Source organism: Pongo abelii, chromosome 4 (genome assembly GCF_028885655.2).
Source record: "Pongo abelii isolate AG06213 chromosome 4, NHGRI_mPonAbe1-v2.0_pri, whole genome shotgun sequence".
NCBI classification, from domain to species: Eukaryota; Metazoa; Chordata; class Mammalia; order Primates; family Hominidae; genus Pongo; species Pongo abelii.
In genome coordinates this window covers 166,999,519-167,010,105 of record NC_071989.2, presented here as the reverse complement: position 1 = coordinate 167,010,105, position 10,587 = coordinate 166,999,519, and positions in this window count along the sequence as shown.

The following is a 10,587-nucleotide window of genomic DNA, read 5'->3' as shown; positions in this document are numbered from 1 at the left end:
TAACAGCCATAAGGCACTTTTAAAAATAACATTCACATCTGGGCTGACCACCTGTATGCCAAAATTTAGCTTGATGTTAATTAAAACAGGCATGTTATAAACCTCAGGAAATAGCAGCTGACCCCTGACTATGAATGTAATGCTATAATAATACGTAGTAAAAATAAGACATTTTGAGGCTGTTGCCCAAACCACTCATGCATTAAAATTCTCACCACTGTATACTCTTGCACGAGGATGGGTAAATCAACTGCAGAAGTGGTCCAACCAAAAAAGTAATAATGATAACAATTTAAGGGGTAAGAGCCATTCATTAATGCAACAGATGACTTTAAATGGCTATCCTGGACAGGCACCACCAGTCTGCCTTGTGGAGAGGACTGTGCGTGGAGCTTGGAAGACTGATCAGCTCCATCCTGACAGGATAATAATAATAACAACAGTAAAGTTATTGAACACTTTACTGTGTGTCTGGCACTGTGTTAAGCACTTTTAACATACATGATTGCATTTATCCTCCTAACACCCTGCAAGTTAGGTGCTACTTTTATCTCCATTTTACAGATGAGGGAACAAGACTTCAAAGATTTAGTTACCCACCTTAGGCAGTACAGTGGCTGAGCTGGGATTTGGATGCTGGCCATCTGACCCCCAGTCCAGGTGGCTGTACACAACTACAGACTTCACCTTCACTCCCTCTTGGATTCTGCCCTATCTGCAAGTGCCCCCCATGCTTTTCAGATCCAACCACAAGTGACTTCCTGTATTTCCCACTGCCTTTCTTCTGGCCCCTTTTTTTGTCACTTTTCTCCCATACGACCCCAGAGACTCTCCCTCTTCCTTTTCACTTTCTCATCAGCCTCACTTATTTGAAACCACTCTTCCTAATTGCCTTTGACACCCTGATATTTGACAGCTCAGTCTTTGCTCTGCTTTTCATTGGATCCAGCTATTTGCCACTACCTCTGAATTCTACAATTGTCTTCTTTCTCCTTGCACTTCAGAATTTTATTTCATAAATTAGGGTATTGAAAATTTTCATTTTAAGTCACATATATATGTGTATGTGTGTGTGTGTGTGTGTGTGTGTGTGTGTGTGTGTGTGAAATTTCCATATTCACTTCACTTCCAAATGCATATTTTTAAAAGATAAAAACATCTTTGAAACTCAAATGTATTGTAGCTCCTGAAAGCCATAATAATGGTTGTGTATTATGGGCAAGAGTCATAGAATCCACTGGATATGAAATATGCAACAAGATATAACCAAACTCTATCCTACAGGATCCCAAAGGCTTTATGCATACGGTCTTTATTCAAATACACTGGCTTTGAATCAGAAAGACCAAAGATTTGTTCCCACTTCTACACTTACTAGCTGTGTGACTTTGGACAAATCCTTTAACTTCATTTTGCCTTGGTTAATTATCTTTAGAACTGGGACAACTACAGGACTCTTCCCATAGAACTCTGATAAGAATCAAATGAGATTATATACTTAAAGTGCCTAATCTAGTAAGTACTCAATAAATAATATTAATGTATTGGTTGATATCACGTATTGGTTAAGTATTGGTTATTAATACCAATACATTAGTAGTATATAGATATACCTCAGTGATACTGCATGTTTGGTTCTAGACCAGAATGAAAAAGCAAATATCACAATAAAGAGTCACACAAATTTTTTGGTTTCCCAGTGCACATAAAAGTTATGTTCCCACTACACTATAGTCTATTAAGTGTACAATAGCATTATGTGTAAGAAAACAATGTACACAACTTAGTTAAAAAAATATTTTATTGCTTAAAAATGCTAATGATTTCCTGAGCCTTCATCAAGTCATCATCTTTTTGACGGTGGAGGCTCTGGCCTCAATGTTGATGGCTGCTGCCTGATCAGGGTGATGGTTGTTGAAGGTTGAGGTGGCTGTGGCAATTTCTTAAAATAAGACAAATATGAAGTCTACCATATTGATTTATGAAAGATTTCTCTATAGCATATGATGCTATTTGATAGCATTTTACTTACAGTAGAATTCCTTTCAAAATTAGAGTCAATCCTCTCAAATCCTGCTGCAGCTTTATCAACTGAGTTTGTGTAATATTCTAAATCCCTTGTTATCATTTCAACAATGTTCACAGCATCTTCACCAGGAGTAGATTCCATCCCCAAAACCACTTTCTTATCTCATCCAGAAGAAATAATTCATTCATTAAGTTTTGACATGAGATTGCAGCAGTTTACTCATGTCTTTAGGCTCCACTTCCTCCACTGAAGTCTCTAACCCCTCAAAGTCGTTGATGATAGTTGGAACCAACTTTCCAAACTCCTGGTAAGGTAGATATTTTGACCTCCTCCCATGAATTGTGAATGTTCTTAACAACATCTAGAATAAATCCCTTCCAGAAGGTTTTAAATTTAGTTTGCCCAGATCCATCAGAGGAATCACCATCTATGGCAGCTATAGCCTATTGAATATAGTTCTTAGATAATAAAACTTGAAAGTCAAAATTAATCCTTGATCCATGGGCTGCAGAATGAATGTTGTGTTAGCAGGCATGAAAACAATATGCATCTTCTTGTACATCTCCATCAGAGCTCTTGGGTGACTCGTTATAAATGAGCAGTAATATTTTGAAAGGAATCTTTTTCTCGAAGCAATAGGTCTCAACAACAGGCTTCAAATATTCAGTAAATCAGTCTGTAAACAGATGTGCTGTCATCCATGCTCTGTTGTTTCATTTCTGGAGCATAGGCAGAGTAGATTTAGCATAATTCTTAAGGGCCCTAGGAGTTTTGAAATGCTTAATGAATGTTGGCTTCAACTTAAAATTATGAGTTGCATTAGCCCCTAACCAAGAGAGTCAGCCATTCCTTTGAAGCACTGAAACCATTTATTGACTTCTCGGGCCTGGAGCAGTGGCTCACGCCTGTAATCCCTGCACCTTGGGTGGCCGAGGCAGGCGGATCACCTGAAGTCAGGAGTTTGAGACCAGCCTGGCCAACATAATGAAACCCCGTCTCTACTAAAAATACAAAAAATTAGCTGGGTGTGGTGGGGTGCCTGTAATCCCAGCTACTCGGGAGGCTGAGGCGGAAGAATAGCTTGAACGTGGGAGGTAGAGGTTGCAGTGACCTGAGATTGTGCCACTGTGCTCCAACTTGGGCAACAAGAGTGAAACTCCATCTCAAAAGGAGAAAAAAGAAAAGAAACCAGGTATTGACTTCTCTCTAGATATGAAAGTCCTAGATGGCATCTACTTCCAACAGAAGGCTGTTTAATCTACATTGAAAATCTGTTGTTTAGTGTAGCCACCTTCATCAATGATCTTAGGTAGATCTTCTGGATAAATTGCTGCAGCTTCTCCATCAGCACTTGCTGCTTCATCTTGCACTTTTATGTTACTGAGAAGGCTTCTTTCCTTAAATCCCATGAATCAACCTCTGCTGGCTTCCAAATTTTCTTCTGCAGCTTCCTCACATCTCTCAGCCTTCATAGAACTGAAGAGAGTTAGGGCTTTGCTCTGGATTAGGCTTTGGCTTAAGGGAAGGTTGTGGTTGGATTGATCTTCTATCCAGACCACTAGAACTTTTGCCATATAAGCAATACGACCGTTTCACTTTCTTATCATTTATGTGTTTCCTGGAATAGTACCTCTAATTCCCTTCAAAAACTTCTATTTTGCATTCACAGTTTGGCTAACTGTTTGGAGAGGCCTTACTGTCAGCCTCTCTCAACTTTTAACATGCCTTCCTGACTAAGCTTTATAATTTTTAACTTTTGATTTAAAGTGAGAGATGTGCCACACTTTCTTTCACTCAAACACTTAGAGGCCATTGTAGGGTTATCAACTGGCCTAATTTGAATATTGTTGTGTCTCTGGGAATAGGGAAACCTGAGGAGATGGAGAGAGATGGGGAACAACCAGTGAGTAGAGCAGTCAGAACACACACAACAGTTATCAATTCAATTCTTCATCTTCCATGGGCATGGTTTGTGGCACCCCAAAACAATTACAATAGTGACACCAAAGATCACTGATTACAGACCACTGTAACAGATAGAATAGTCATGAAAAGGTTTGAAATATTGTAAGAATTACCAAAATGTGACACAGAGATGCAAAGTGAGCACACGCTGTTGGAAAAATGGCACCAACAGACTCGCTCAGCACAGGGTTGCCAGAAAGCTTCAGTTTGTGAAAAATGCATTATCTGTGAAGCAAAATTAAGTGAAGTGCAATAAAATGAGGTGTACTTGTCACAGTTTTAAAATAGTTGTAAGCATTGCTTCTGTACTAGCAGCAATGATAGTAGTTGTTGTTACAACAGCACATCCAAGTTCTATGCTAAGGAAACTCGAGCCCCTTCTTCCATCCTCAGCATCTCAGCCATACTGAACTGCTTCTACTTATCCCCAAACAGCATACTGTTTCATCTGTCTTGCTTCTTTTTGTATATTCTTCTTTTTCCTGGATTGTTGGTGTCCTATAAAACGGCCTGCTGAGGTCCAAATCACCATTCAAATCTCAGATCAAGCATTAGTACTTCTGTGAGCTTCACCCTGATTCCTCAAGAGAGACTTAAACGTTCCCTATCCTATTTTTCTAGAAAGTCTCCCTACTACACTAAGCTGGTGAAGAACAGGAACATTTTATTTTATATTATTTTTGGCATTATTGTATTCCCAACACCTGACACAGTGGCTAGTGTATTGTAGATGTCCATGTAGGAAGCTTTGGCACCAAGGAACAGAAACTTACCCCCACCCCTAACTCAAAATGACTTAAACATGAAGCAAGCATGTTACCTCATACAACATGAAGTTCAAAGGCAGAATGGGATCCAGGGCTCAGTTAATGGCTTCATATTCACATGAGAAATCTGGCTCTTCCCATCCCCCTGCTGTCATACTCAGTGAGGTGGCCGTGCCTTCAGTACAGAGCCTTTATAGCCACAGCCTTCATAGCCACAACAAGGCAGCCACACACATCTTCAGGCTCCTTATCCAGGGGCGACAACAGCAAAGAAAGAAAGGAACCATCTTTTCCTGTGCCTCCTTAAGAGCAGCTAAGAAACCTTTCCAGAAGCCCCCTCAGACCTCTGATATTCACTTTCCCAGGATTAGGTTTTTATGTTCATTCCCAAACCAATCATTCACAAAGGAAATGAGATTACCATGATTACCTTAGGCTAGGGATCAGCAAATATTTTCTGTAAAGAGCAAGATAGTAAACATTTTAGGCTTGGCAGACCACACGGTGTCTGCCACAACTACTCAATGTGCCCTTGTGTTACAAAAGCATCCACAGACAATATGTAAATGAATGAGTATAGTTATGTTCCAATAAAAGTATTTATGGACACTGAAATCTGAATTTCATATAACAGTTACATGTCAGTATTCTTCTTTTGAATGTTTTCAGCCATTTCATAAATCATTCTTAGCTCAAAGGCCATACAAAAACAGGCAGCATGCTGGGTTTGGCCCAAAGGCTATCGTTTGCTGACCCGTGGCTTACATTATTTGGGGTTAAATGTATATTGAAGTGCCATCCACCACAATGTCTCAAGTGTGCAATAAATATTTGAAAAGTTGAAGAATAAACACCTAAAGAAAACACAGCTCTTGTTTATGAGAACTTCATAGGATATCCATGTATGTGATTTCCTGAAAGATATTTTTTAAATAATGGTTTTGCCTAATGACGGTGGGTTCAGCAGAACTAAGCAAACAAACAAAAACTGTTGCTTGTGACAGATTAGCTATTAAATTATGAAATGGAAGATAAATAAAATTTTGTGTTAGAATGTGTGGGAAATACAGATTTGAAGAACCCCTCATGAATCTAAACACATAAAGCATTTGTTTGGATGGTAAGGAGGTAAAAGAGATCACTAATGGGTGTTTCCAATGTTAACATCTTCTGACTTCACAATTTTCCAAACATAATGTTGCATGTATTCTGATGCAGGCAAAGAGATAATTACGGAGTAACTGCTTGCACTCAGTGTAAATTAATCAAATGTAAATTTAATAAACTGTAAATAGAAGATACTCCTAAGCTGATACGGCAAGTGAATCACCTCCATTATAGACTCATTTTTGCAAAATTACATCTAATCATAGTATTTTAAGATAGTGTTTGGCAAAACATCTCTAAATCTGTCAACAAAAGCAGCTATTACTTCTTTGCGGCTGAATACCTTTGCCAACAAACACCCATCTGTCTGGAAAGATTTACGTGTGGTTCTGCCCGAAGGCAGGGGTAAAATCTCAATGACCTCTGGGGATTTCTTTCACCTTTGTGTTCAGAGTCAATAAAAATTCGTTTTAAAGTAACCTCAACTGCACGATCCGGAAAAAAACTGCAAAGCTGAGACGTAATGAAGTTTGTCCCAAGAATCCTCCAAATAGAAATTCTTCTAGTAATTATACAGGTGATTTTGCTTGATCAACAATTTAATCTTGCTTGTCAATTGCTGCTTTAATTGCCTCCAAGCTCCTTAATATAGCTCATAAGAAAGACCCACAAGTTCCAGTTAGCACCACCATACTTAATCCTCTACCAGACTGATTATTTTAGTTCTTCAAGCACAGACCTTGGCCCACACAGTTCCTTCTGCATGGGCCACTCTTTCTCCCTCTCCACAGCTCACTCGCCCCTTGCTGTGGCTGATGTGTTCTCTACCTTCAGGCCTTGGTTCACACTGGGGGATCAAGGAAACCTTCTCCATCTCCCTCTACCCTCCATGAATTAGATGGCCCCTTTTAGGTGATAGCACCCTTTTCTTACTGCTTATAGTCGAAGTACTTTTCCATGTAAGCATTATTCCCTTCAGGGTTGAGGACAGAAACTGGGTCTTTATTATTACAGCAAAAAGCAGAGGAGGCCAAGTTAGAAAGTGATTTATATGCCTTACTAAAAAGTTTGGGCTTTATCCTGAAAGGTATAGAAAGAAGCTATTGGAGACATTTGTCATGTTCATATACACCTCACCAGAAAGTTCATATCAGCAACATCAGAAATGAACTTCCAGAGGATGAGGATAGACGGTGAGGGGTCCACACTAGCAGCACTGAGACCACTTAGGGAATGATGCCTGTGAGCCAGGTCAGAGAGGATGGAGGCCTGATCTACAACCATGAATACTAAGGATGGAGAATCATGGTCAGTTAGGAGAGACATTTAGGAATCAGAAATCTGTGCAGTTGGTGACTGAGTATACAGCAAACTGAAAAACTTCGAGAGAGAAAAAAAATCAAGGTGAAATTTGGCTTCTGGTTTGGACAACTAAGCAAATTATAGTGCTAGTCACTTGAGAAAGGATACAGAAGGAGGAACAAGTTGAGTTATGGAGAAAGTGATGATTACTTCCCTTGATACACTGACTTCAAGGAGCCTGCAAAGCATTTAGAAGGAGGTGACCAAGAGGCATCTGTATAAATACATATGAATCCAATGTAAAGAAGAGAAGTCTGGACCAAAGATACAAATTTGAGAGTCATCGGGTTGTAAAAGATACTGAACTCACCTACGCAGTTCATCAATGTAACAAATGTATATTGAAAAAATAGAGGCCTTGACCAGAAGCTTGAGCAATACCAGCGTTTGAAGGGTAACAGAAGAGGGGCTCATGAAGAAGACTGAGAAGGAGTGGCCAGAAAGGAAGGCAAAATCAAGAGGAAGTGTACAGTCAAAGGAAAGAGAAAGCTGCAGAAGATAGATATTATTAATCAGCTATGATTACATACCAATCACATAATCTCAGGTGCATGTGGTAACAAGCATGTATTAACCTGCTCCCAGGTCAGCTACAATGGCTTTGCTCAGGCTGCAGGCATTGGCTATAGCTGCTCAGCTCCACGTATCTCTCATTCTCTTGGGACCAGTGAGTGCCATGAGGCATGTTCTTCTCCTAGTGATGGCAGAAGCCCAAGAGGAACATATGGAAGCTTGCAATGCCTTTTAAGTCCTAGTCTCAGGCTAGCACTCTACTACTTCTGCTTTATTTCATTGGCTAAAATAAGTCACATGGCTAGGCTGTGCATGTCAATGGGTAGAAAAGTGGTAAAAAGGGATCAGAACTGTGACTGTGGCTGCAGCAATTTCATAGGACGCTTTGCATTGTCCACAAGTAAAAAGTGACATTGTTCACTCAAAGTAAACTATTGTTTTGTATGTTTTCAAACATACCTAGAGTCGGAACCTGGTTGGCCCATCCCTTTGGAGGAATCTAGCATGCCAGGGTCAGTCACTAGAAGTCACACTTTTATAAGAAGCCAAGGGGTTTCCCAGGTAAAAATAATCATACAGCCTGTGAGGATCGGGAGAGTGACAGGGTCAGGCATTTTTGATATCAAAGGAAAGGCTGGCTCAAATAAGCTCATGAAAGGGGGGGAGTTTATTGTAAAGATATGTATGGAGTAGAAGTGGGAAGCTATCAAGAATAGAGTCATATCTAGGAGCTGAATACTTTCCACAGCTTTCCTTTCACACAGATCTCATGGTCTCTTTCTCATATTATTTTAGCTTCTGTCTGCATTTCTGGACCATTCTCCTTATCTGTCAACTGATGCTTCTGTTTACTTGTACTTTCTGCTCCATCTGAAATTCTACTCACATGTACCTCTGCCTGGCCATGATTCTAACATGGGACATTTTTCTGTCCCTGCTTCTACCTGCCTTGAGCTCTTCAAGTTCCCCAGTTCAAACTCCTAAGGGAAAGATTTGGATTTTTCCAGCTTATTTCTCACACTGAGTTGTGTCACTGGAAAGCTAATTAATGGGTCACCCTTGAGTCAGGTAGCCATCCCTAATCTAGCCAGTCGTGACTACTGAGGGGAGGTACAGGAGTAAGGAAGTTTCTCTTAGGAAGTACTGTCAGTAGGGAGGTACCAGCTGAGCTTTCTAGTAAAGGGAGGCCCCCAGAACATTGGGTTTAGCATTCAAAGACGAGTAAGTGGAATGTTCACTCTCTATTTGGAGAGATCCCCCCATGGAAAGTTCATCCTGAAAAAAGGATTGGAGATGCTGACTAAACCCCAGGTCACTGACCAACTATAGATGTCAAGGAAGACTTCAGCATGGTACCTAATGGGATGCCTCTCATAGATCTCCAATTCAACCTCATTGACAAAAACTTGTCCCAGAATCCTTGAGATGAAAGCTAAAGAAATAAATTGAATGCAAAACTGTAAAACTGAGAGGTGAGAAAGACTAAGACCACACTGTTTGGAATCCTTATGCAAGGATTGAGACACTGGCAGGGAGAGAGTCCTCCTCACACCCTCATTGTGAGCAAAGAAGCAATAGGCGAGGAGCAATAGAGGCCATGACCATTTATGATGCCTGGTGAGATACCAAGATAGCCAGGATGGCTACGGTTGTCCTTCTCACATAATCAAAGAAGACAAGCAAGCAGCTGGAATAATAAACCAAAAGCTCTAGGCTACATCATGGCATTCCTTCATTTGATGCCCTCTGAATTGCATTTTGCAAGATTTGATTTCCTTCAAGTGTGGCTGATGCTGTGGCTGTCACTGCTCTCTCCATGGAACTGGGAAAGCCTGTACTTAGTCCATCATGGAGTAGATTTGCTTCTGTCTTCTCTATAACTTATTCAAAGCAGTGAGAGTTTGTGTTCCAAACCCGGGTTGTGCCTCAGCCCCAACCAAAGATGTCTCCAATTACTCAATTGATTTCTTATTGTGCATCTACTCTATGCTTCGAACTGGGTCAGATCTAAGGGTAATGATATTTCCAGGACTATAGAATATACTAGAAGCAATTTCAGAAAAACATGGGATAGCATATGGTGAAGGATCACACAAGAGAATACAAACAACAGTTCAAAGAAAGCAAGGGTAAATTAGCTAGCATCACTGCAATAGGCTTGGGGATACAAACAGGATTAAATTTCGGCTAGCCCCAAAGAACACAGCTATTATGGCTATAAAAAATTCTCCAAAGTGCTTCCCTCTTCCCTCACCCTCAAAAATAAAGCTAAATAATAAAAAAGTATAAATGATGATTTATTTAATTTTTTATATAAACATATGACACACCTGTTACTTTTAAAAAGGGGGAAGAAGGTGTCAGCAAATCAAACCATAAGGTGTCACAAATCCAAGAGGGTTGGAAATCACCACATTCAAGTCCCCACTGGGTTTGGAGAGATTTATGCTTCTGAAAAGCGTCCAGACATTAGCAGCTCAAACCCCCACACTGTATCCTGGCTTCATTTAAAGGACCCACAGGTCAGACCAAAACACAACGGAGCTTTATATGCCAGTTTTTCTCGACTCTCTGTAGGTCAGGGGAAGTTAAGCTCAAGTAATTAGGGGATAAAGACAGAGGCTGGGAGTGGGGGATGGAAGCATGATGAAAGTTCCAGAGTTTAAAGGCTCAGTAGGAAGCCAGAGAAAAAGTCGATAAAGTCATGTCTTCACGAAACATGTGTTTTCCATGGTAGAGTAAACGCGTTTGCCGTCACACACAGGGAATCTCTCTGTGACCATAGCACTCTCACCCATCTGTGGGGCAAGGACAATTCAAATGCATTGTGATGATTGTGAGGCC